At 41.8% G+C, this 27,442-nt stretch overlaps 1 protein-coding gene across 9 annotated transcripts in view; it reads left to right on the top strand.

The window, feature by feature from the left end:
• The first annotated feature begins 302 nt into the window (after window positions 1–302).
• pcgf3 (polycomb group ring finger 3) overlaps window positions 303–27,442 on the top strand; it is a 91,562-nt gene continuing 64,422 nt past the window's right edge. For 2 of the 9 annotated variants that reach the window (XM_016995037.2, XM_062971555.1), the window contains exon 1: window positions 2,950–3,287. The gene's annotated coding sequence lies outside the window, so the exon portion shown is untranslated. Of the gene's footprint in view, window positions 325–586; window positions 934–1,055; window positions 1,150–2,949; window positions 3,288–13,003; window positions 14,728–18,933; window positions 19,011–27,442 lie in introns of those variants that run through there. The other 7 variants (XM_062971554.1, XM_062971557.1, XM_062971553.1 and 4 more) reach the window with 7 other exon arrangements.

Consider the following 27,442-nt stretch of genomic DNA (forward strand, 5'->3'; position numbering starts at 1 on the left):
TCCCTCTACTTGGTACCTAAGCTGAACAGCTGAACCCCAATCCCCTCCTTGCTGAATTCTTGGACTTTTACATCTCATGTAAGTAACCACCCTTGGGGGTGTGTAAGCAGGACGGTTATTTCCTGAGGAGTTCCCCTCACTCTTAAGCCTCCCATGGGGCCAGCTGACAAGGTTGAGGGGGGCGAGCAGAGGCCTCAGGCGCAGCCATTGGTGAGACGCCCTCAGAGAGGGCGCGAGGGGAGACCGTTGACAGAGGCACCTGGGCCAGGAGCTGCGGGCCGTTGCCTTGGGAACGGAGGGGGCGCGAGAGGGGTGTGAGAGCGCGTGAGTATGTGCGCGCGACGAGGGAGGAGGCCGGGCACAGGGTGCCTGCCGTCTTTCTTCCCTGAGGTGGGCGCTGACGGACTTTTGCCCCTTTCTGAACGTCAACACTACTAGTCCTTACTGCCCCAGTTAGGCGCCTCCTCCCTCCCTCCCTCTTGCTGAGAGCAGCACCAGTGGAGGTGATGGTGAGGAGAGGGTTGGAAAAGGGGAGGCAGGGAGGGGAGAAGAGGAGGAGGAGGAGGCCGGGCTGGCTCGGCTCGTCCCCACCGCGCATGCTCCGGGCTCGCGGCGCCCCCGCTCGGGCGCGCTCGGCTCCGCTCGGCTATTTCCGCCTCTTTGTTGTACTAAACTCCCGACCGGAATAATTTTTCCCCCTTTTCCCGTCACCTTCTTCGGGGTCTTTCATTACTATTTATTTATTATTTCGGGTCAGGAAGAATTTTTTTGGAAAAAGGGGGGATAAATCTCCTCTTCCGGAATTGCCCCCTCCCTCCGAGTGTGAGGGGGAAGCGGGCTCTCCTTCTCCCTCAACCAACCCACCCACCCGCGTGGCCGGCGCCTGTCCTCGTTGCTGCTGCTGCTTCCTCCTCCTCCTCCTCTCCCAGCCAGGTCAGTGTCTTCTCCTTCCCCTCCTATCCTCGTCGCCTTCCCTTCAGACCCACCACCGAGGCCTCCCTCCCTCCCTCCTGCCTGCCTGCCTTTGGGCCAAAGAGGGTGGTGGGTGGAAGGAGGAGAAGGGGAAGGAGGAGGTGCTCCTGAGGCGCCCCCTCCACCTCCTGGGTGGCGGCTGAGACGCTGTGGGTGAACGTGTGGGGGTGCCTTGAGGTAAAATGGGGGGCTTCTTAGGTTGGTGGGTATTTCTGAGGGGCACAATGGGCCGACACCCCTTTTCCCTTTCCTCTGAGGTATTTAAGACATTATGGGGGGAGAATATGGGTTTGAAGGGTGTCTCTGGCTCTCTCTTTCTCTTTCGGTCTCTAACTTTCTGTGAATCCCCTCAAGGGGAAAAGGGGTCCCTTAACCTCAGTTGGAGACTTTCCTCTCTCTTCCTTGAGACCACAGAAAAAAGAAGCTTTTAATCCTACTTACCTTCAGTGAATTTCTTCTACTCCAACTCCTCTAACTCAAGGTTTTTTGGGTGTTTGTCTCTTCCAGGAATGCCTCCCTATCTATCCTCCACCTGACTCTTTAACTTGGGAGGTGGGGGATAGAGGCAACATTTAATCCTTGCTTTTCAAGGCAAAGTAGGGAGGGAGTCCTTAAAAGACTTTAAGGACTCTCTCCTTTAAGACTTTTAAGGACTCCCCTCCTGCTTTACCTTGAAAAGCTAGGAGTTCATAATCCTCAGAATTTACCCTGAAGAAAATTCACTTCTAAGGACTTCATCACACTAGAGCTTGGATCTACTTTAAATTCACTTTACATCTACTTTAGGGAGGGGGCTTTAAACAGCTCGGCCAGACAGGTCCTGGGCCTCACCAAACTACAAACCCCAAAATTCTGCAGTAGGCAGAAACCAGATTTAAAGTGGATTCATGGTCTAGTGTGATGAGGCAGTAAGAATGAGCTCAAGAATTAAGAATCAGCTTTGAAGCTGCAAGGCTATTCAGTGCTAATCAAGGTAGCCAATTGCAACATTCACACTTGCCTCAAGCAGACAAGAATTCTTTCTCCCACCCTGGACTTTCCACAGATATATAAACCCCACTTGCCTAGTTTCCAACAGACCTCACAATCTCTGAGGATGCCTGCCATAGATGCAGGTGAAATGTCAGGAAAGAATGCTTCTGTAACAGGGCCATACAGCCCAGAAAACTCACAGCAACCTAGGATTAAATGTTGCCTCAATTCCCATCTCCCCAAGTTAAAAGACTCCTTGCATGGTGTTCACCTCTGCATTGCCTGCCAAAAGTTTTGGTTTGTATATGCACTTTTAAAAGAGGGGGAGAAGTGTGTTGTCGAAGGCTTTCATGGCTGGAATCACTGAGTTGCTGTGAGTTTTCCGGACTGTATGGCCATGTTCACTGGGTTGCTGTGAGTTTTCTGGGATGTTTGGCCAGAGAAGCCACTGAAATCCACAAGCATGTGGACAGTTTCAACAGAAAGGAGGAAACCATGAAAATGAACAAAATGTGGCTACCATTATTAAAAAACTGTAAAATAAGGACAATAGATAAAGAACACCACTCAGAAAACAGAGGAATTCCAGACATGAAACGATCAGGGCCAGCTAAGCCTCCCAACAAAGGATGCCCCCGGCAGGAAGCAGCCAGATTTTGAAGCTGCAAGGCTATTTAATGCTAATCAAGGGGGGGGGGTCAATTGTAACATTCATACTTGTTTCAAGCAGACAAGAGCTCTTTCTCCCATCCTGGACCTTCCACATATATATAAACTCCACGTGCCTAGTTTCCAATATACCTCACAACCTCTGAGGATGCCTGCCATAGATAAAGGCGAAATGTCAGGAAAGAATGCTTCTGAAACATGGCCATACAGCCCAGAAAACTCACAGCAGCCTAAGATTAAATGTTGCCTACATCCCCTCCTCAAGTTAAAAGAGTCCTCGTATGGTGTTCACCTTGACATTGCCTGCCACAAGATTTGCTTTGTATATGGACTTTTAAAAAAAATAGGTGGAGAAGTGTTTTATTGCGTGGGTGGAGAAGGGAGTCCTGCCACAAGTTAACGATTGTGGATTTGCAAAAGAAAGTCTTGGCTCTGTTGGAGCAGCTTTGCCCACATTGAAACTGTGGGGACTTGCAAAGTGTCCATGGCTTCATGTGTCTCTGTGTTGTAATGTTCTGAATTCTGTAATCCATGAGTTCATAATCCATAGAATTTACCCAGAAGAAAACTGACTTCTAAGAATCAGCTAAATGTTTTTGTATAGTGGACTGGTTTTTACCATTTATCTTGGCTGTAGGGGGGAGAGCCATGACAGAAAGTGATTAAACCCAGAGGTGAGAAGAACTGTCAATAACTAATGAACTTTGTTTTAGAAATGGTTTTGATTGGTTCTGTTTTTTTCCGAAGATGAGCACACTGCAACCAAATTAATTCAATGCGGTGGTAACATTGGTTCACCTGAGAGTAACTGTGCATGTTGTGAACTGGAGAGTTCAGTTTCTAGTTATGGGATGTAGTTGCTGAACAAAGAAAATTTTATTGCCATTTCATCCTAGAAATGGAAAAAATCACTTTATGTTGGCGTTTAAATTTTGCATTGTTGTGGTAAATAGATGTTTTCACGACTAATTAAAAGTGCACTCTGTGTTTCATATGTTTTAGATAGATTGCTCCAAATCCTACAAACACTGATATATACTACATTTAATAAATGTATGTGCACTTTTTTGAGAATAATATTTGTTTTTCGTATGTCCTTTTTAATGAATTGCCAAATTTTATCTTGCCGCTTATCCCTAACGTGTATTTTAAATCAATACATCAAAACTTACATATTGACTTAAATACACATTTTAGGGATAAGCAGCAAGATAAAATCTGGCAATTCATTAAAAAGGACATATTAAAAACAAATATTATTCTTAGTAGTTTCTCAAAAAAGTGCACATTTTTGGATGTTTAGCATCCTTAGAAAAGGAACATATAAATAATTCTTATGTTTAGTGGTTTTATGACAAGCTACTCTTTAAGTTCTCTCTACTAATACACTAGGATTAATTCTAGCTTTCCTTTATACCTGATTTGCAAGTTTTATTTTACTTGTGACCGGTGGTGATTTTTTTGACTGAAAGATTTGCCATATAGTAGACATTACTGATAGTTTTTATTAGTTGTAGGTTAATCTTATCATTAGAAGAAGAATGACATTCACATTTACAAGGTGGGCCAAAAGGGTTTCAGTGTTTGATAACTCATTTAGTTTTAGTTTTTAATTTATAATACCATAGCATCATATACAGTAGATATAGAAAATACATTATACATTACGCGTGAAAGAGCTTTTGGCATAGCTTTTTAGAATCTTGTAATGTGGTCTTAATTGGTAAAAAGTGTCAGATACTCTTGCAACTAAATTTAACATATATTGCAGTGATATAAGAAATTGCCCAATTGAGGATTTTTAAAACTTTGTGCTCTGTCTACATGGCCCAGCTTGTCTCTTGTCTCCTCTAAACATTTCAAAATATTCTGGCCCTTGGTCTAGGTCAGTGGTTCTCAACAGTTTACCAGCTGTTAGTATTTCTGGAAGTTGAAGGCCAAAACATCTGGGGACCCACAGGTTGAGAACCACTGGTCTAGGTAGTAAGGTAATTCATGTGGTGTACTGGCCAGGTTGGTGTTCTGATCTATTACACGATGTGAGAATACTCCTTTGAACATCCTCATATGCCTGTCTGTGCCATGGAGAAGTGTCAGATGTCATTGAGCTGTCTTTCAAGCAACCTGACCCATCCCATGTCTTTTTCTGGTTGAGGAACTTCTGATAAGGCTGTACAAAATTAAGGATCCTCAACTATATGTGGTACACTAATCCAGTTGTGCTCACTGTCTGATGTGAAAGAAGGTCTCTGGAATTCTTTTCTGACTAGAATCAATGAGCTCAAAGCAGTCAAATGTCGTTGTTTAGGTCTCAGATAGTAGTGGGAAAATGCTTTTTGACATAGCATTGCTAGTCTTATGCTAACTTAATTTTCAGGTATCTTTTATGTGCTTGAAGATAAATGCAGTATACTTCCAAAGAAGGCTGAATTTGCTTAAATAAGGCTCTGCTACATACTCAGCATAGAAGTCCTGCTTGGGCATTGTGACTAGCAGATGGCATTAAAATATATTCTTAGCTAGTGAAACTAAATTATAAGTTTCAAATATATCCATAAAGCACATGCTTTAAAATTTGATTGTCGTGCTGGTTTTCATTGTTGCATGAGGTGCTCCATATGGGTGTTTGAGTGCTGACTAGCTTTGAACAGTACAGAGAGTGGTTTGTACTCGGATGGCCATAGAAACATCTGTCATAGGTGAGGAAAGTTCTGTTCTCTAATGCCGCATACGAACTGGACTCCCATTATAGCCAGTTCCAGTTCAGGCATACAGCTTTGTTCTGATATAAAAGACTGTATGGTATTTATACAGTGGGCAGTGTGGTGCATAGCCAAGGCCTTGTTAATGTTGCACCTAGCCCATTCCTACCACAGTTCATTTCTGGCTGCGTTTTGTCTATGAAAGGCATTTATAGGGACTAATTGTTAATATAGTGTTAATATTATGTTTCTCTTCTGGCACATTGTCTTGAGAGCTGATATGTAGCATTTTCCTAGTATAGCTTAAATAATGGAGTTGTTTGCCTACTTGTTTGTTCATAGGATTGGAGTCGGGGACATTGCTTTTCTGTGAAGCATTCTTGTTCAATATGAGAATATAGCCATCCCTTAGTTAATAAAGCCTCTTCCAAAGAAACTCCCCTTTTACAAAGTCTTTTTATGGGATTCCATCCCCTCCCCTTTTTGTCTACTGTCTAGCTGGACTTTTTTTGTAGCATGACATTGGGAGTATGATAAAAACAGGGTTGAAGAAATGCTGGCTTTCAGTGTTGGGCTGCAGCAGTGTGTCTGCAGTAAACAAAGAGACGAAATGTGGTCCAGAAAAGAATGGGATTCTATTCTAGGTGATTCTTTCATAACGGGGTGTACGTATATACAATAGGCAAGGTAAACAGCTGCCTCCAGAATCACTTACTGAGGAAAAAAGAAAGAAAAATGAATGCGAGTTAGGTTGCCTCATTAGCTACCCTATGAAAAAACATAGATCTATAGAAATCATAAGAAAACAGGAGGATCTTGAAAGAAAAAAACCATCATCCTGAAATATGTTTTGGAAGAGGCTTTCCAGTGGCTTCTAAAAGATTTTAAATATTTTGTTTCCACTTGCAAGGCTTTCCTAACCTGTTTTTTTCATTTCACATGTGGATATAAAGTTTGCTGAAACATGTAGAACTACTATTTCTTTTTTGTGATGTAGGAACCTGTTCCCATTCATTCCATGTTATTTCTGCCTCTGGTATCAAATTTTCTGTTGGAAAAGTAAAGCCTAGGAACACATATACTTTGTTTGTCGAGGTATACCTGTACTGAGATACTGAAACAGAAAGACGTTTAGCTTAGATAGAAATATTAAAGTGTTATTTTATTTTTCTTTACTTACAAGGAAATAATTAAGCCCATTTTTGCAAAATTTACCCCTAAAATTCAAAATGAAAACAATCCAGTAACTGCATATTTAAAATGATAGTGTAATTTTATATTTGCAATATACAATCACATGTTTCTTTATTGTTCACAATCCATATAATGTTTTTGTGTGGGCAAACTGACAGGTAAAATTCAAATAAAACCCTTACAAGCTCTGCTATTTAGAATGTCATTTCCCCATTTCTTTATCTCATTTTTACTTCCTACCAACAGATAATCTTGCCCAATAGTCTGACCTTGAAAAACTTTCCTGGACTTCCACCACTTCAGGCTGTTGGTGGTAGTGGGAAGTAATGCTTGAATGCTCCCTCAGGAATAAGGGTTGACCTACATTTTATGTGGAATTAAATGGTAGAACTATGGACAGTGTCATTTCAGACTCCCGATGAAAAGACTACATTTTTTATTCCTGTCTTTAAAGTTATGGCCACCTTTCTAACAGCACCTATGCATGAGTTAGGAGGGAAACTTTAATTATATTTTTGGAACTTTGAGAAGTTTTTTCAAAAATAAATGTTTAGTATGTGAAGCATTCCTAATAAAAGAAAGGGTATTCCTACATATTTCAGCTTGCCATGGTCATCTCCCATAATATTTTATATTAAGTTCTTGGCCAATTTTGAATTTAATATAAACCATTGAAAGCGAAACTTTGGTGTGAAAATGTAGTAGCTGTAAATGTAAAATGATTGTCATTTAAAAAGTACAATGGTTGTCTTCCCAGGATATTCAGATATTAAAACTCACTTTAAAAGTGAATTAAGAAAAAAAAACACACACACACACAAAACATGAGATACCTTACAGATCTGGGAATAGATGGTGAGATAAGACATTCATATTATGTTTCAAATGTTTAAATAAAAATAGTTAATAAAAGGAATTTTAAAAAATAATTAAAATAAAGAAAAAACACACAAAGTAGTCTGGAAGTACATATATGCATAGGATTAAGTCTGCATTCTTGCCAATTCCCAGGCCTGTAATCCTAGAGGCAAAAGCATCCCAAAGTAAGGGGAAAAGATACTGTGTCTGTATAAACAGTGGGTTGGGGCAGTCATGCAAAAAGGTTTGCTGCAGTATATATAGTTGTATACATGACTATACTGTACATTTATTTCCATGTGCATGGATACACACACTACATCTTGATCCCTCTGTGGAAATGTTTTCCAAGTAGGATTGTCTTGGCTGTAGAGTCCTTGAGATTTGGCACTTGACAGCTTTTACAGCAATATGCCTGAAGTCAAGAGCAAGGTATAAGGAGATGCCACTCTACTGTACTTTAGGATATAGATGTTATCTATGTTCCTGATGATGCTTCATGGTATTTTTGTCTCATACTAATGATCTGTGAAGTTGGCAGATGTAGATGCCTGGTTCTTTTAAATGTTTAATTTTATATATTAATCATTGGGTCTAAATACCCTAAAGCAGGGATCCTCAAACTTTTTAAACCAAGGAGCGTTACACAGTCTAGACTGTTGGGGGCCAGACTATAGTTTGAAAAAAACAAACAAATTTCTTTCTTTTTTTTTTTTTTTAAAATATTTTTTATTAATAACTTTTCCATGAAAGAAGGGAGGGGTGTAAGGAAGGGGGGGAGGGGAGAGAGGAGGGAAAAAATAGAACCCCCCCCCCAAAAACGTAATTATATGAACGAATATCTATGCATATTGCACATATCTTACTTGTAGTGAAAAAAACACGGAAGAACAATATAATATTTAAAATGAAGAACAATTTTAACCAATGTAAATGTACCAGTATTTCAGTGGGAAGTATGGGCCTGCTTTTGGCTGATGAGATAGTCAAGTTAATTAGGATTGTTGTTGTTGCCAGCCTTCAAGTTGTTTCAGATGTAGGGTGACCTAAGTCTAAAGTTTAGAGCGGGGCCCAGGTAAATCACTTTAGAGAACTGCATTGAGTCAGTAGGCCTTAGTTTGGCATTAGATCCACTCTGATATTGGAAGCTAGGCAGGGTCAACTCTAGTTAGAACTTTTCAGAGGCTATTTTTTCAGTGGAAAGAATTTGCAAAATAATCTCAGAATATTCCTTGCCTAAGAAAACAATGTGAAATTCATGGGGTCATAATCCATTGACAGGTTACTTGAGGTTGTGCTCATGCATGCATGCACATTAATAAAATAAATTTGTATAGGCTGTCTGAAGACGTTTTCTTGTCCAAGTGTGCCATAATCTCCATTAGTTTGTTCCAGCCTTTTTATAAATTGGCTTACAATGGGTTGGGCATATTGAAGAACAGATAGCGTCAGCTGTGAATATTTAGTATATGTTTTAACTTTTAAAAACACTAAACTTCCATAATGATGTGTGTCAATTAGTAAACTGGAAATCGGATCCTGGCATTCATTTACTAGATGGTAATGTGCTTCAGAGATTTAAAAAAGGAGAACGAACCAACATTCTACCCTGCCTTTCTCAACCCTGGAGGGGACTCATTGTGGCTTTACACATAGGCAACTATTCAGTGTATCAGCACAATGAACAATTAAAACAAACATTTTACATAGAATTATAAAATACATTAAAACATTTGAGAACATTTAAAATAATACCATCATTATTAACCACACTATCCACAGTTATAATTTGGACTGTTCCAAAAGTCATTGCTCATAATTCCCTATCTAGCTGTTGCGTAGTCTCAGAACTAAATTTCATGAAACCTATATAATTTATCATGGGTAAAGTCACTAAATTGGGTGTATATTAAGTGGCCCTCCCAGCAATCCTAGCCTAGCCAGTGTGAGGGATGCCAGGAATTGCTGTACAATAACATCTGGAGGACCACATTATTACCATGCCTGAATTAAATTCACATGAAAACATTATACTGTGGTATGATGTTGAAGGATATAGCTGTCATGCCAGCTGTCACACATTGCTGTGCTTAACAGCTGCTGACCACTTCAGATGCATATAAATGCTTGACCTAGCCATTGATATTACTTGAAATAAGTTCAATTTTCTGGTGTTTGATTTTTTTAAAAAACAGACAATTCATCAGTCTGTATACTTGTGCCTACAATAGGATCTGAGAAGGATGACTGAGAAGGTAATCTTCAAGTATGTAAACATATGTCTGATTTCTAGATAGGTTACCTAGTTAATGAGATGTAACTAACGGATGTTGCCCCTTCCTCTTAAGAGCCAGCCACTAGTTAAAGAAGTTCCTTTCAGCTGGTTATTGGGCTGCAAGGAAGTCAGTCTTTCTACCCTTCCATCAGTGAGCAAGCCTGAAAAAAAGACTTGTGATAGAGATCCTGCTTCTCAAGATTGCAGCCTCACTTGTGGGAGAGAAAGGGTGGAAACATCCTTGTATCCTGATAACTAGCTGAACAGATCTTTTTCTTCTCTTTTCATTGCTGGGTTGATTGAAGCGGCTTTTACATAGGTTCACAGTAAGACTATGAAGGCTTAATCTGTATGGATCAGTTACAGGTCCATAACTATACGTTAGGAATCTGTAACTGCAATCTGTGCTGTGTCTACTGAGTACTATCTAGAAGTGGAAAGAATTCATGTTTAGCTATCCCATGTCATTGACTCTAAGCCACTGCTTTATAATATAATACTTGAGGCTGTTTACTGAAAGACTCAATTTTGTATTAATCTTCCTCCTGTTCTTGAAAAGAGCTGCCTTCCTTTGTGTGTCAGGAAAGCATAGCCACCTTGATGCTGACCTCTGCATTCTCAGTTCTCCACTTCCAGGGTATCCCTTTTAGAAAAGTAGTATCAGAAAGATATAGTCTCACTTGGAAAATTGCATACTAAAATCAAATACAGAAAAGGTTAATGTCTTTCTTTTGGAACTACTTTTAACAACCATTGCTTAGCCCTGCAAATAGCCACACCTGGGATCAGGAACATTCTTTGTGGGTGAGTCGCTTGCCAAATCTGCATATGCATAGGTTCATACCAACAGGTGGCTTGGTAGAACTCTGGAGAACATTCTACTAATCTTCAGGGCTGACCTTGATAGCAATGATAGTTCAGAACTGAAGCAAACTACTCTTTTATCCTTAGGAAACTGCACAAATGCCATATAATAAGGGATTTAAGTTCTCAAGATAAGATCAGTGAAAGTAGAGATGTAAGAATGTTTTAAGTGAAGTTTTCAGTTTGAGCCATTTTTTTAAAATCATGGGTGATTTTAAAAAAACAGATAATGTAAAATACATTGGTGATTTGTAAAAGACCTACAGATTGCATTGTGCACTTTAGACAGGTTACATACATGACAACTGTGTGAATCCTGGGTACCAACCCTTCCAATTTTTTTTTTGTGTCAGGAGTGACTTGAGAAACTACAAGTCACTTCTGGTGTGAGAGAATTGGCCATCTGCAAGGATATTGCCCAGGGGACGCTCGGATGTTTTTGATGTTTTTACCATCCTTGTGGGAGGCTTCTCTCATGTCCCCACATGGAGCTGGAGTTGATAGAGGGAAGGAACTCATCCATGCTCTCCCTGGGGGGTTGGATTCGAACCGGCAACCTTCAGGTCAGTAACCCAACCTTCAAGTCATCAGTCCTGTTGGCACAAGGGTTTAACCCACTGCGCCATCGGGAGCTCCACCCTTCAAATAGAACAAATGCTGATTGTGCAAATAAAGCACTTTTTCTCCCATGACACAACAGGATACAAGTATAAACACATTATTAAAAGATAGCCCATACGATTTTTATATCCCTAGCAAGCAGCAGGCTTCTTTTGAGCTCTGTTATGGTGTGTGTATTGCTATTTGAAGTGATGCTAGTTGATGATGTGCCCTTACAGATGGCATTGTCTGTATGGAAGGCCTTACCAGCTGGAGTCACACTTTGATTTGGTTCATAACTTTGGTTTTTAGTTTCTTAATTTCAACCTTGGGGAATGTGGTTGTCTTTGAAAGAGGGTTTGATTCACTCATTGCTGAAGTGTGACAGATAGAATTGAGCATGCTTCTCATACTAGCTGATAATGTAAGCAGCTAAATTATCTGAGTTTTCATCATCATCTGTGAAAGGAGACAATATGACTAACCTGTATATGCATTGCCTCCAGTGAGTAAGTCTAGGGCAAATGATGATGTATAATTATGTGGCTTTAACTTAGATTTGTCAGATGTAGGAAATTGGTCAGTGTTGTGTATGAACCATGGAAATGGTATCTATGTAGTATGTGCATAGGCCTAGTGTGAGATTAATTGCATTGCTTTTGGGGTATTGGTAATTCTTCTGAACAAAGCAGGAGAACTCTTAGGACCTCGTCACACAGCTGGCGGCGATGGTCCTCTCCAGGGTGAGGCATGGCGTCCTTGTCTCACCTTGCCAGCTGGCAGGAAATCACATGGAGCGAAACGAGGAGCACTAGTAGTGAGCATGGCTTCACCCCATGGAGCTGTCATGAATCTAGCAACACAGGAAGGCTCCCATGTTGCCAGTTCCATGGGGGGAAGCTGCGCTCACTAAGGGCACTCCTTGATACCCTCCATGTGATTGCCTTGCCGGCCGGTGACAACATATCCCCACACCTGAAGAGGAGTCCTGCCACTGACCACCACTGGCTGTGTGACGTGGTCTTTGGTATGCTGTTCTTGCAGAAAGGTTATTTGTGGATTTGGTTTCCTGTGACAATGGCCAGTAAAGCTTTGCAAGACTTTCATTTCATTACTAGATGAAAACCTCACTGTTGAAATCTCAATCTGTACAGAAACTATTTCTTCTTGTGCGTGTTGATAGCTGAACTGTACAGAACTTGAAAGCAGTGCGTTGTATCATTAAGCATGCAAATCTAAACTCCAGATTAGGAAAAGTTTTGTTTCAAAAGTTACTTATAAATCTCTTAAATAATTAATTAGCCTTAAGTAGATACTGAATTGGTTTTGTATATTTTATATATGTAATTTCAGAAAGCAAAAACTTATCATTTGTTGTTCTGGATGATGTGATGTTTTGAGGATCACAGCTTACATGCACTTCTCAGGTCTCCCATCGAAGCTGCTTAGGAGTTTGTAAACTACTTTTTCTGCCTTTGCACTGTAAACTTAGTTCACTAATGTTTACACCATTTGTTGGACCATAGCTAAACAAGGATTTTTATGAAATGAACTCACTGTTGTTCCTGTTTTTGTTTTGTTTTTTAAAGAGAACTACTTCATTGATTCTTGTCAATATCTGTCATTGTCATCATAGGCTATCACTTGTGTTCAAGTATGATTGTCTTGGAAGGCAATCATACTTGAACACAAGTAGAATCTTGGTGGTGGGTTTGCAAATGACTGTAGAGGCCTATTCTGGATCCGCATAGTCTTTCGTAGTGAGGACACACATTTCCCAATGGAAGGCGGCCCCAACAAGGGTTTGCTTGATGCACCTTCCTCTTGGCACATTTTTCTCTTTCACCCTCTATTTGTGCCCCTTCAAAATCCACAGCACCATGGGTGATGACTGACCTTCAGTTAGAGTGCTTGAGGGCCAGGGCTTCCCAACTCTCTGTGTTTTTGCCACATTTTTAAGGTTAGCTTTAAGGCGATCTTTAAATCTCTTTTGTTGTCCACTGACATTCCATTTTCCATCCTTGAGCTGAGAATAAAGTAACAGCTTTGGGAGACAGTGATTGGGTGGTATTCAGAGAATGTGGCCAGTCCAGCAAATTTGATGGTGGAGAAGCATTGCTTCAGTATTGGTGGTCTTTGTTTTCAGAATGCTGACGTTTTTCCGACTGTCTTCCCAAGATATTTGCACAATTTTCTGATGGTAGTGCTGATGGAATCTTTCCAGAAGTTGAGAGTGATATTTGTAGACAGTCGGTGTTTTATGGGCGTACAACAGAGTTGGAAGGACAATAACTTTATAAACAAGCATCTTAGTATCCCTATGGATGTCCCAATATTTGAATACTCTGTGCTTCATTTGAAAAAGTGCTGCACTTGCAGAGCTCAGACGATGTTATATTTCGGTGTTGATATCAACTTTTGTGGGGAGGTAGCTGCCTAGTTAGTGGAAAATGATCAACATTTTCTAGTGTTGCATTAAGCTTAAGAAGTTTGGTGCCATCTGATGAGTGTAGAAAGTGTATGCCATGATTTGTTGGGATATACATTATCTTTGTGGATTTGAAGAATCCTTGTGCATCATGGACATCTGCAAAGTGTTGGATTTCTTCAGCCTTTTTAGTCTACTAGATGTTTTTGAGTTCTCTGGTTCTTCGGATCTCAGTTTTTGTACTAGCGTAGGTTCTTTTCTTAGCAGCACAGTTGATGTCTCTTTGTCATATTTTAAGTGCTTTTTTCTTATCAATTAAATATTGGCTCTCGTTATTTTTTATCAAGACAGTGTTGATGCTTCTTAGTTTGCTATCCTGTGGTTCTTTACAGACTGTAATGATAAAGGTCTTCAGTTAATTCCAGTGTTCCGCAAAATTTTCAGGGTGTTCCATGGATAGAGATTATCCTTAAGTGTTGTTTGAAGAAAGGCTAGTTTAGAGGATTCCTGGAAAGCTTGGGTGTTCATTTTATGCCTTATCTTTCTTCCTTGTAGTCTACGTTTAGGAGCAATCTTGATAGCCATTGTGGATCGAGTTAGTCGATCATCTGTCCAGCAGCCATCGGCATTTGTTATGGCTCTTGTGAGAAGTAAATCATGTCAGTCTCTGGCACGTATAATTACATAGTGTAAGAAATGCCAGGGCTTTGATTGGGGGTGCTTCCATGATGTCTTAAACTTATTCTTTGGGTGGAAGGGTGTTTGGAAATAACAAGGTTGTGTTCTGCACATTTGATGAGAAATTGGATGCCATTTAAGTTGCTGTTTTCAACCCCATCTTTCCCTATACCTGTGGCCGGGCTGTGGCGCAGCTGGTTAGTAGCCAGCTGCAATAAATCACTGCTGACGAGAGGTCATGAGATTGAAGCCTGGGTCGGATTAAGCTTCCTACCATTAATAGCCAGCTCGCTGTCGACCTAAGCAGCTCAAAAGACAGTTACATCTATCAAGTAGAAAATTTAGGTACTGCTTTATCCGGGAAGGCTAATTTAACTAATTTACAACACCATAAAATTGCCAGCAGCATGCGGAATGGAATGAGGAAGTACTACCATCAAGGACTCGTTGTCACAAGTGGACGATGAAACGGTAGCTCCCCCTGTGGCCAGAATTGAGCATACCCGCATGAAACCGTAAGCTGGAAAATATTAAATTGCCTCTGTGTCTGTCTATATGTCATATGTCTAATGGCATTGAATGTTTGCCATGTGTATGTGCATTGTAATCTGTCCTGAGTCCCCTTTGGGGTGAGAAGAGCAGAATATAAATACTGTAAATAAATAAATAATATAGTTCCTGGCCACAGGTTGAAATTTTACCCAACTCTTGCATTAAAATCACCCAGGAGGATGATTTTGTTCTCCTTAGGTATTTCAGAAAGGATGGTATCCAGCTGGCAGTATTTTTCCTTGATGTGTTTGTCAGCATCTTGTGTTGGTGTATAGACACTTATGATAGTTTCCTGCTAGTCTTTGGCAAAACTATTTCGGAGGGTTGAGAGTTGTTTGTTAATGCCGATGGGTGCTTAAGATATCTGTCAATATCTGTACCACATTGTTAATGAGTGAATAATATCAAGGGGAATGTGTTTTTTAGCAGATTGCCTCATGTAGCTCTGTTTAATAAGTGATTTTCTTTCCTCCTTCCCTTCCTTTACATCATTTATACCACACTCTTCTACCAAAAAGCTCTCAGAGCATTTTACAGATTGTGAATTTGATCTCAGGATTACAATCTAAACAAAAGGCGAAATAATGACTGACTGCTTTCTGGAGGATATTAGAGGCAAAGATGAAGTACTGTGATCACATAATGAGAAAACAGGAAAGCTTTGAGAAGATAATGATGCTGGGGAAAATGGAAGGAGAAAGAAAGAGGGCCTGACCAAGGGCAAGATGGATGGATGGTATCCTTAAAGTGACTGACTTGACCTTGAAGTAGCAGGGGGTTGCCATGGATGACAGGGAGCTCTGGTGTGAGCTGGTCCATGAGGTCATGAATAGTCAGAACGACTGAACAAATGAACAACAACAAAAGCCGGGCTGTGGCGCAGGCTGGTAAAGCAGCCTGCTGCAATAAATCACTCTGACCAGGAGGTCATGAGTTCGAGGCCAGCCCGTGGCGGGGTAAGCACTAGGCTTGAGCGATCCACGAAAAAATTGATTCTAAACTCGTTTCAAAAGTAGGGGGGGGGTAGCGTTTCGTTTCTGATGTCATTTCCGAATTTTGCCCTCAAAAAAATTCAAAAATAACGAAAATTCGTTAGTTTCAAAAGTAATTCGTTAATGGCGGACACGCATGCGCAGTGGCCCAAAACAGCCCGGGGGGGGGCTTTTATGGGGCTCTCCTGCACTCATTTTTTCAGCTATACTGATCAAATTTGGTACAGTGGGAGAACACAATCCACCCTGCTTTCTCACCAAATTGCAGAGCGTTTGCCCTTTCCTAAGATTTATCGCGCAATTTCATAGTTTATATTAAAAAACTTTATTTAACAATTGCAAAAATCTGTTCCTGCTTTTGAATTGTTATTTCCTGTTCAATAGGGGTTCCTTCACTGTGAAATACACCCTCCCTTTTCCCCAAACCAAGTTGTATTGCGGAGGATTATGGGACTTGCTACCTTTTGCCAGACTTTGCTAGGGTTGATAGGGAAAGAGAGTCACTGCTGCCAGCCCTATGAGCAGCTCAGAGAAAGGAAAGAGGGAAAAACAAATACACCCTCCCTTTTCCCCAAACCAAGTTGTATTGCGGAGGATTATGGGACTTGCAATCTTTGGCCAGACTTTGCTAGGGTTGATAGGAGAAAGAGATTTGCTGCGAGCCCAAATTGAGCAGCTCAGAGAAAAGAAAGAGGGAAAAACAATACACCCTCCCTTTTCCCCAAGTTGTTTTTCGGTGGATTATGGGGAGTTTTGCCAGACTTTGCAAAATGAAAATTGGTAAATTTGATTTCTTCTATTTGCAACTCACTTTAATGCCTATGCAAAGAAAAGTTTCCTAATCAAACGCCCAGAAAGCTGCTGAACTTCTCTTTGTCCGAAAGCAAAAAGCCCACCCCGCACCAGGCAATATGGCGCAGCAGAAAAGTTGCAGGGCTGCAGTGCTGGGCAAATGGCAAATGCCAAGCTGGTGGGGAAAAAAGCCCACAGGCCCTTTGGAAAAACACCCTGCACAAACACCCAACAGTTTCCCACCTCACCCACCCACCCTTTTCTCCCGGTCTTCTAATCTTTAGCTCAGCCAAGGAAGCTGTGACGCAGCAATGCAATCTTGCCTGCCTGCCTGCCTGGAATCTCACTCCCACCCTCTCCAGATTCCCGGTGCAAATGAGCCACGAGGCTCCCTGCTGGCTCTTTTCATTCAGGACGTACAAGCCCCTCCCCTGAGTTAAACGTACTCTCTGATTGGCCACAAGGTGGAAACAACACACTAGGTTGCCCCAGTGCACTGAAACAAGTTTGGGTGATTTGCAAAAGCTTGTTTTCCTAACGAAAAAAAAACGACGACATTAGAAAAAGGGCCTATCGCGGTTCGAAACGACTGGACAATCTAGGTCGAATATTGCTTCACAAGTTATAAAACTAACGAATTAGTAACGACAAACGGGGAAATCGAATTCTTTGAGCAAGCCTAGTAAGCACCCGTCAATTAAAAATAAAAAATAGCCCCTGCTCGTTGCTGACCTAGCAACCCGAAAGATAGTTGCATCTATCAAGTAGGAGAAAAAGTACCACTTATAAAAAGTGGGGAGGCAAATATAACTAATTTACAACGTTGGAATGAGGAAGTGCAGTCAGAGTGGATTATGAAGCAGTTGCTCCCCCTGTGGCTAGAATCGAACATCCCCTCAGGAAAAGGTTAAATTGCCTCTGCGTCTGTCTGTGTCTGTCTCGGTTCTATGTATATGGGCATTGAATGTTTGCCCTGTGTGTGTATCATGTGATCTGCCCTGAGTCCCCTTCGGGGTGAGAAGGGCAGAATATAAATGCTGTAAATAAAAGGGGATGGTCGTGTGGTAGGGCATAAGGTCCAGAATATACAGTCTCTTCTCTCCCTTTGAGGCCAGTGCAGTGACAGTTGGAATGGAGAGGGAGCCCTTGATCTGCCCCTGGATCTAGGTATGATGGATCTCTGTCTGCCATCTTCTCTTTCCTGCCAAAGCTAAGGCAGTTGGCAGGGAGGAGGGTCTTTTGAGAATAACATGTACTCCTAGGAGCTCTGGATTCACATTAGTTCATCAAAAACATCTTTTGACTATCAAAACTAGTATGAATTTTCCTGATGGAAACTTAATTTTTGGGTCTGTATTCCATGTGTGTTGAGAGAGAAAGAGGTTTTGCAGGAGTTACCTTCATACCTGACTGAATATTCTAGGGAGATCTCAGTTCAGAAGTTTTCTCTGTCAAAAAGCTGAAAAATTGTGTGGTGAAGATGTAATTGCAAGATAGAAGTGGCAGGTAGGAATAACTCTGAACTCATCTGTTATCTGCTTCCCTGTGACAAGTGCAATATAAACTGAATGATAACTGAGTGAAAAGCAGCTGCTAGTGAAAAACGGTGGATGTGGGAACGACTTGAGAGCCAGTGTTGCGTAGTAGCTTGACTGTTGAACTAAGTTGCTGGAGATCAGGGTTCAAATCCCTCACTCAGTCATGAAAACTCACTTGGTGATCTTGCGCAAGTCACACTCTCAGACTCGGGGAAAGCAGGGCCAAAGCACTTCTGTACAAATTCTGTCAAAACCCTGTGATAGCTTTACCTTAGGGTTGCCATATGTCAGTGTAGGAAGCAACTTGACGACACATAAGAACAACAATAACAAGAATAGCATGCACCTCCCTTCCATGGTTGAAAATTGCATATTTCTCAAAGTTTTCAGCCTTTGGGACACCTGATCTTTGAAACATGTTGTTTTGGCCTGATTTCTACTGCAAGATCAAGTATGTTTGTGTTGTATGTCTTCACTTTCTCAGTATTGTGATATTTATCTGTAATATGAGCAAATGACTTGAGTCTTAATTGTTTTATTCAGTACTAGCTTGGGGGCCCGGCGGTGCCCGGGTTATTTGAGAACGGAATTGTTTGCCTTTGTTCCAAGTTTAGTCTCGATCCAGTGTCAGTTGGCTTTAGTTGGTATGGGTGAACTACAACTCCCATATGCAAGTCCATGGTCGATCCCCCTCCAAACAGCTCCGGGATGTAAAGCAGGTCATGGGGACTCGATGTGTCAAGTTTGGTCTTGATCAGACATTGGTGGGGGTCGCAGTGGTCTGGGGAAGTGAGTGAAGATACTGTCAATCCCATCATCCATGGTCTGTTGTTCCCTCAAATGATAGGAGGACGTAAAGTGGGCCACATTGCCACACCAAACCACACCAGGACATAAATTGTGTGACATTGCACCTGTTGCCAAGTAAGGTACAGTTTCGTCTTTCATGGGTATCACAGTGGTCCGTGGGAGGTGAATCGGATAAGGGTACTGCAAATCCCATCATCCAAGGTCCATCCTGCATCAAACCAGATCAGGACGTAAAGGGGGCCACATTGCACCTTTGTATCAAGTTTGGTACAGTTTTGCCATTCATGGGAATCACAGTGGCCTGTGGCAGGTGAATTGGATGAAGGTACTGCAAATCCCATCGTCCCTGGTCCATCCTCCCTCAAACTGCTGCAACATATAAAGTGTGTCATTTGGGATATATATACCAGACTTGGTTCAGTTCTGTCATATGTAGCAGTTGCTGTGGTCTCAAGAAGCGAGTGAAGGTACTGCATGTCCCATCTGTGTGCCAAGTTTGGTCTGTGGGAATCGTAGCAATGCATGTCCCATCTGTGTGCCAAGTTTGGTCCAGTTCCATCACTGATGGGCATCGCAGTGGTCTGTGGGAATCGTAGCGATTGAAAGTACTACATATCCCATCACCCATGGTCCATCATCCCGCAAACGGCACCAGGACATAAAGCGCATCATGGGGTAGGCTGTCTGGAATTGTGGGAGTTGGAGTCCAAAACACCTGGAGGGCCCAAGTTGGCCCGTGCCTGGTTTAAAGGCTTCCATAGAATCCTAGAGTTAGAAGGGGTGCCCAAAGGCCATCTAGTTGAACCCCCTTCTGCCATAGAGGAAGACACCATCCAAGCCCTCCCGACAGATGGCCATCCAGTCATAAATGCGATTGGGAGATAGAGAGAGTCCTAGATTTGAAAGGGGTCTTTGAAGGTCATCCAGTCCAGCCCCTTCTGCTGTAAAGGAAGACACCATCCAAGCCCTCCCGACAGATGGCCACCCAGTCATAAATGCGATTGGGAGATAGATAGAGTCCTAAATTTGAAAGGGGTCTTTGAAGGTCATCCAGTCCAGCCCCATCTGCCACAAAGGAAGAGTCCATTCAAGCCCTCCCGACAGAAGGTCATTCCAACCATACATACAATTGAGACATTTATTTATTTATTTATTTATTTCTGATATTTCTCCCCCGCCTTTCTGCAATGGACCCAAAGTGGCTTGCAAGGTCATTAAGCCACGTGCTAACATCCACCATATAAATAAAACATAATAGCAGGGTTCAGTGGGGCAGGTGAACTACAACTCCCATATGCAAGTCCATCATCCATGGTCCATCCCACCCCAAACAGTGCCCGGGTGTATAGTAGGCCATGGGGACTGTATGTGTCAGGCCTGTTAGAGTGTGTAGGCCAAAGCCTGCTCTGTGGTAGTTTTTTGCCTCAGTAAAAACTGGGGGGGGGGGGGGGGGAGTAAACCATCCTTAAAAGGAAAGATTTAAAAGATAAGTCATTATTTTCTCTTTAGTGTGCTGTGAATAATACTATGTCCCAATGAGCCAGGGAAAACCTGTCTTCATTGGAACAGTATTAAGGGGTGAAGATGGCCCCCTCCTTTGGGCCTAGCCGGGCCTAGCAGCCTGTCAGTAGAAGCGCTGAAGGAGGTGAGGTGAGCGGGTAGAGTTTTCATAAACATACCCACAAACATTGTTGAAAAGGAAGCATTAAAACATAATTATTTTCCATCATTAGTTGGATTCAGAATGCTGTGAATGTGTGAGTGAACTGTAATTCTTAGAACCAAAGTTTTTTATTATCAGTCTGATAGTTGGGCATGTTGGGTCTATGTGGTCCAGATCCGTTGTCAGTGGGTTCATGGGTCGTAGGGGTTATGTGTGTCAGGTTTGGTCCAGCTCCGGCCTTCCTGGTGGTCCCAGTGGTGTTTTGGATTACCAAAGTGTAGGCCGAGGCTGTTAACTCTCCCAGAGCTAGCTTCGTTCTGAGGAGATAAGTAGGCCGAACGAAGCCAGTTGGTAGTAGTTTTTGCCTCAGCGGTCCCATTGGCCTGTGAAAGTGGAGGCCAATCAGAAAGCTGGCCAATATTCCGGCCAGCCAATCAGAAAGCTGATCCATATTCCGCCAGGCCAATCAAAACGCGAGCACATACACCGCCCGACCAATCAAAACGCTGACACAAACATACAAACATTCACTTTTATTATATATATAGATGAACTAATTTTAGCAGTTTTCTGATGAGCAACATAGCTTCAATGTTGTGTACATTATTCGGAACTACCTTAAATGCTTTGGATTAATTTCATGCCCCTAGTTTCCAAAGACGAAAGTGACTTTTTTCAGAATGTTACTGTTATCATACTGTTGTAGACAAAGTGTGGCAAACTGGATATGTGCCAGATAATCATATTGACTAGTTTGCAAGTGTATTAATAATTTGGCATATAATTTGAATTCTCTGGGAGGGAGGGCTTTTAAAGAGACTGGGTTTTCAGATTTCTGTAGCAATTTGTTTGTCTTCCAGTCCATTACCAAGATGTTACAATAAGATTGCATAGCATAAATCTCTCCATGCAGAGTTGTACATTGTGCTAGGTTACCTCTGCATGGAATGCATTCTGCAGTGGAATACACAGCCAGCAATATCAGCAGAGGTGGAAATGTACATATTGGCTGAGAATACCCATCTAAATGTGCAATGACATTGCACGCACAATTCTGTTTCTGGATTTGAACTGAATGTAGACATTGTACATATATTGGAACCTGCATATGTGTTAGATACCAGTGGGACCATATATCATGTGTTCCCAATTCCAGGCCTTATTTTTGATTGGGTGTGACAAACAAAGCTACCTGTTGAATGAATGTTGGTAAAAAGGTTCTTGAATCACTTCACACTTAAATTTGGGGGAACCTGAACTTTTGATAACAGTCAGAAACCTTTATATCTAACTGAAAAACGGAATATTCATTTACTAATTTTACTTCAGTAATTATGTTAAAGTTTCATTCACAGATAGGGGTTGTGAAATTTATAAAGTTCTGGGTTCTACTAGCACTTTTTTTAGTTCCATTAAAATTTATGAAGTTAGTTAAATTGGTCGGCTTGTGGAATGAATGATCACTTGATGTATTTCAACAGAATATTTGTAGGATGGAGTGAATGTCTTCATAAATGCACCAGGTAATAGTGGTGTGCTAACAGGAACACGGCACAACCATCTCTTGTGTTTTTGACATATTCTTAATTAGGTGTGAATTGTTTGGTTCAGAGCATCACAGGGAATGAGATTTGTTCAGATTTCCTGCTAATGTAGTTTATTTAATCAGATAGGTAGTCTGCTAATACCGGAGATTAGTCTAGATTGATATTGAGTTAACCTAGGCATTAATTAGTTTTTTGAAAAGGCTAAGAATTCATTTTTGCAAAATATTCTTCTCTTTTCAGTTTCAGAAGCAGTATGTGTTATTTGAAGCTCATGAGCAGCAGCATTAAGGGAGAGGTGGAATACTGAAATTAAGTTTGTTGTAGACTTAGAACAGAGCAAAATATTATCACAAATGTAGAAATACTGCTGAAAACACAAACCCTATATCAAGTCTCCCCTGTTTTCCACAATATTACACACTTGTGGAAAAATCATGTTACATTTTCCTTCTCCCATGCCTATTTCCAAGCATTAGTATTGTGGAGCAATGCACAGTGTGATGCCATCATGTTATGTTTTTTCATGACAGCTCCTTAAAGGCAGAGTAGAAAAAAGTCCATTTTGTTGTTGTTTCTTTTAACTTTCCAATGTGACCTGTTCATGTCTATACAGAAGGAAGTCCAGCTTTACTCAGTTGATGCTAGAGAGTGTTATCGTTTATGGTTGTAGTCTTATATATGCCTTTTGTAATGAGCAAGAAGAAATTATTTTGTGTTTTCTAAAAGTGACCAAAATAATTTTTTGCTTACTTTTTTGCATTATCACACCTTCTCTGTGTGACAATTAGTTACTTAACTGGTAGCCATTTCCTGGCATGCTGAATATTGTACCTGTTAACTTTTCTCAACATATAGTGAAGATCACAGCAGTCATGTTATATTTATATTGGTTTTTCTTACCGCATTCCTGTGAAATGCAACAAATATGCATGCTTAAATCAGTGAACTAGTTGAGCAGCTCTGATTTAAATAGGGTTTCTAGGTAATTGTATGTCATTTTCTATGGGTGAATGACTATTATTCTCACTTCACAGTTTACCAACTGTACTAGCAAAAACATTTCAGCATAAAGGCTGGCATCCTAGCTTATGCAAGCACAAGTCCAATTTGTCACTGCGGAGGTCAGAATTTTCTACCTTCTTTGTGCAATGGACAAACCTCACTTAGGTTGAGTCTCCTTTTGGAGAGAAAAAGTGGGCGGCTGCTGCTATCATCATCATCATCATCATCATCATCATCATCATCATCATCATCATTATTGTCTGTTGGGGAATCCTCCACCTTGTGTGACTGTGGAGCAGAACAAACAACTCCGCATATGTATGCTTGCCCACAATGTCCTGCCTCATGCACGGAGGAGGAGTTGTTTAAAGCTACGGACAATGCGGTTGCTATTGCCCGTTTTTGGTCTAAAACTATTTAGTTGCTTGTGATTTCCTTTTCCCCCCCTGTCATTTTAAAATGTATTTGTTATGCAATGCTTTTGACACGAAATTAATAATTGTCTGTTGGAAAGCAGGTGTAAATAACAGGTTTCTGGCTAAATGTCTGTATACTATAGCTGGGCACTGAAATAGTGAAGGCAATACCGATCTCCTGGGATGTTCAAGAGGTCCTCGAAGATGGTGGCATCATACTGCATCTGACTTGCAGTCCGGTTATGTTCAACATCTTTATTAATGACTTAGATGAAGGGTTAGGAGGCATGATCATCAAGTTTGCAGATGACACTAAATTGGGAGGGATAGCTCCAGAAGACAGAACAGAATTCAAAATGATCCTAACATATTATAGAGATGGGCTGAAACTAACAAAATGAAGTTCAACAGGGATAAACGCAAGATACTCCACTTAGGCAGAAAAAATGAAATGCAAAGATGCGGCAGCAAAAAAACCCAATGAGATTTTGGCCTGCATTAATAGGAGTATAGTGTCTAGATCCAGGGAAGTCATGCTACCCCTCTATTCTGCCTTGGTCAGACCACACCTGGAATACTGTGTCCAATTCTGGGCACTGCAATTGAAGGGAGATGTTGACAAGCTGGAAAGTGTCCAGAGGAATGTGACTAAAATGATTAAGGGTCTGGTGAACAAGCCCTATGAGAAGCGGCTTAAACAGTTGGGCATGTTTAGCCTGCAGAAGAGAAGGCTGAGAGGAGACATGATAGCCATACATAAATATGTGAGGGGAAATCATAGGGAGGAGGGAACAAGCTTGTTTTCTGCTGCCCTGGAAACTAGGACGCAGAACAATGGCTTTAAACTACAGGAAAGGAGATTTCACCTGAACATTAGGAAGAATTTCCTGACTGTGAAAGCTGTTCGGCAGTGGAACTCTACCCCGGAGTGTGTAGAGGCTCCTTCTATGGAGACTTTTAAGCAGAGGCTGGATGACCATCTGTCGGGGGTGCTTTGAATGCGATTTTCCTGCATTTTGGCAGGGGGTTGGACTGGATGACCTGTGAGGTCTCTTTCAATTCTAGGATTCTATGATTCTATAACTTGAATCTGTCAATCAGGCTTTTCTGAGCCGTCTTCCAGACTACACTGACAACTAAACGATTGTGAGTGTGTGGGAGTGGAGATATATTGCTGTTCTGGTGGAACTTTACAATATGTTTTCTGATGCAGGATCCTGACCAAACTGAGGGGTTGCTCTAGGAAGACCTTACTCAAAGTAGGACATAGGGCATTTTACTGTTTAAAAGATATAATCGGTACTTCATTTGTGGAAAAAGAACTTTGGAGTGCATTCTAACATTCAAAGACAGAAATTCCTACTCTTTTGTTTGCTTAGTTCATGTGTGCTGCCCAGTCACAGCTATGCTCAAATTCTGCATTTCTCCATTACTTTCTTTTAGCATATTTCTTCTCTGTTATGTGATTGAGAAAAAAGCCTTTAAGGAGTTAGACATTTGACTGACAGTTTGTGTATGTCATTTTATGTCTGAGAACAGATGAGACCTGGAATATTAGGAAGTCTGCTGAGAAACAGAGAAGGGGGAAGGGATGAGGAGGAATTTAAAGCAGGAGTGTGGTGGAGTGGAGACAGCTTATTATGAAAAATCTGAAAACAGAGAAGGGGGATAGGTGTAGAGAGGATATGTGCCATGCGATTTGGAAATCTTTGCTCCTTATGGCTTGAGGGCACATTTCAGGAGGAAGGAGTCAAGAAAAAATACCCTTCTGTTGCCAGACCTGGATATTTATAAAATGTTCTGAGCTGGCAGCTAGCCTCAGCCCTGAACACTCTAGTACTGTGATACACAGTAGAAGTTTCAGGGGCTGAATGGAAGTACCGTAGATAACATTTCTTTTTTTCTCTTTTCATAAGAGGCCAGAATATTATCATAGTAGGATTTCTGTGTCATGCTGGTTTGAGCCCTGCCACTTGGAGCAAGGGAGGGAGGTGACATTTTTATTATATGCTTTCAAGTATTTGATTTATAGTGACCCTTAAGGTAAACCTCTCATGGGAATTTCTTAGTATGATTTGTTTAAGGTGTAGTTTGGTTTTGGCGCCCTTTGAACTGAGAGAGTGTGACTTGACTGGGTTTCTATGGCCAAGTGGGGCCACAGTTGTGGTTGATTACACAGTGTACACCACTACACCATGCTGTTTTTGGGTGGTGGTGGAGGGTGTTATACAGTGTAACATTTTGCTGCAGGTTCCAGTGGTTAGGATTGTAGCACAGTCCAATCTAAAATCATTTTTTTAAAAAAAAAAACAACCCTTTTAATGTTATTTTTAAAGATTTATTCTGGGTATAACTGTCACGACCCAGGCTACAGAGCACCAATAACCATACGCAGAGGCCAGATTCTATCTAATATCTTTATTAAGGAAATATATAAGATTAATAAAAATAAATGTAAAAGTTAGTTCAGAAGCAGACCTTTCAGGAAAGGTCAAAATTAGTCCAAAAAAGCAATGTCCAATATGAAATATTATGTTCCAAAGTTGTAATCCAATAACCGAAACACTCACTTTGCCAGGCAAAGTGAGGGGAGATGACAAGGTCCTTTAGTCCATAAACTTGAGCAAGGCTAGGAAATAACTTGATACTTGAAGCAAGGCTTAAAATGTGGAACAAGGTAACAAGGAACAAGAACAAGGTCCGTGGAATAACTTGGTAAAATCCGTGATACAAGGCAAGGTATAGTCCTGGAAAACAAGCAAGGTCCGTAGGTAAACAAAGGCTGGAAACTGGAGCGAAGGCTGGAAAGCAGGGCAAGGCTTGAGCAGGAACGAGGCTTGAAACGGAGCGCGCTGTCCAGACACAACTCGCTCCGGAGGCTGACGAATTGACTCCGCGAAGTTACTACGCGGGTAAAACACCTATATAGAGTCTAACTTTCTCGCCAAGCAGTTCTCTGGGAACCAGAAACGAAAGCTAAACTCTGGGACCAGATGTTTGACTCCCTAAAGATTCTCACGGAAAGCAGTCTTAATTGGCTACATTCTTAGCTGCAATTCTAGCACTCCTGCGCGAAGCTGCTTCCAAACCCCTCTGTTGTTTACAAAACTCACGGCGCAAGAACACGGGAGATGTGGGCTCTGGGTTTGTTTGACATACTTCTGGGACACAACTTTCTTGCAGGTGCAAGGTTCCCAGATCTGCCTGGGAAAGATCTGGCTGAGAAGATTCCAGTTCTGACTGGGAAGGTAAAAAACCCAAGTTTTCTTCTTAATCAGGGATTACAATGTCCTGAGCAGGACTACAAGGCCCATGGGTCATCACACTATCCCCCTCCTCAAGGCCCCTCCCAAACTGGGGCCCTCTCCCCGAGGCGCGAGGTCGCGGCTTGGCGGGATAGGTCTGATGAAAGCGACGGGTTAGATCAGGAGCATGGACTGTGGAGGCGTCTTCCCAAGAGCGTTCCTCAGGGCCAAAACCCACCCAGTCAATGAGATATTGTAGGCGGCGGCGGTGAAAGCGAGAATCCAAAATGTCCTCAACCTCGAACTCCTCCTCCCCATTCATCAAAACAGGAGGGGGGGCCGGTTGGTCTGTATCAGGACGCACACCATCCGCCGGAAGGAGCAGGGAACGGTGAAACACTGGGTGGATGCGCATTGAACGCGGAAGTTGGAGTTTGAAAGTCACGGGGTTTAATTGCGCCACCACTGGATAGGGGCCAATGAAACGGGCATCTAACTTCCGGCAAGGGCGGTGGGAGGGCAGAAAGCGAGTGGACAGAAAAACCCGATCTCCTACCTTGATTTCGGGGCCCGGCTGGCGATGTTTGTCAGCGTGGCGTTTATAGTCCTCCTTGGCTTGGTCTAGTTGCTGGAGCAAAAGTTGTTGTACCGCTGTGAGTTCCTGCAGCCAATC

This window comes from Anolis carolinensis, chromosome 2, assembly GCF_035594765.1.
Source record: "Anolis carolinensis isolate JA03-04 chromosome 2, rAnoCar3.1.pri, whole genome shotgun sequence".
NCBI classification, from domain to species: domain Eukaryota; kingdom Metazoa; phylum Chordata; class Lepidosauria; order Squamata; family Dactyloidae; genus Anolis; species Anolis carolinensis.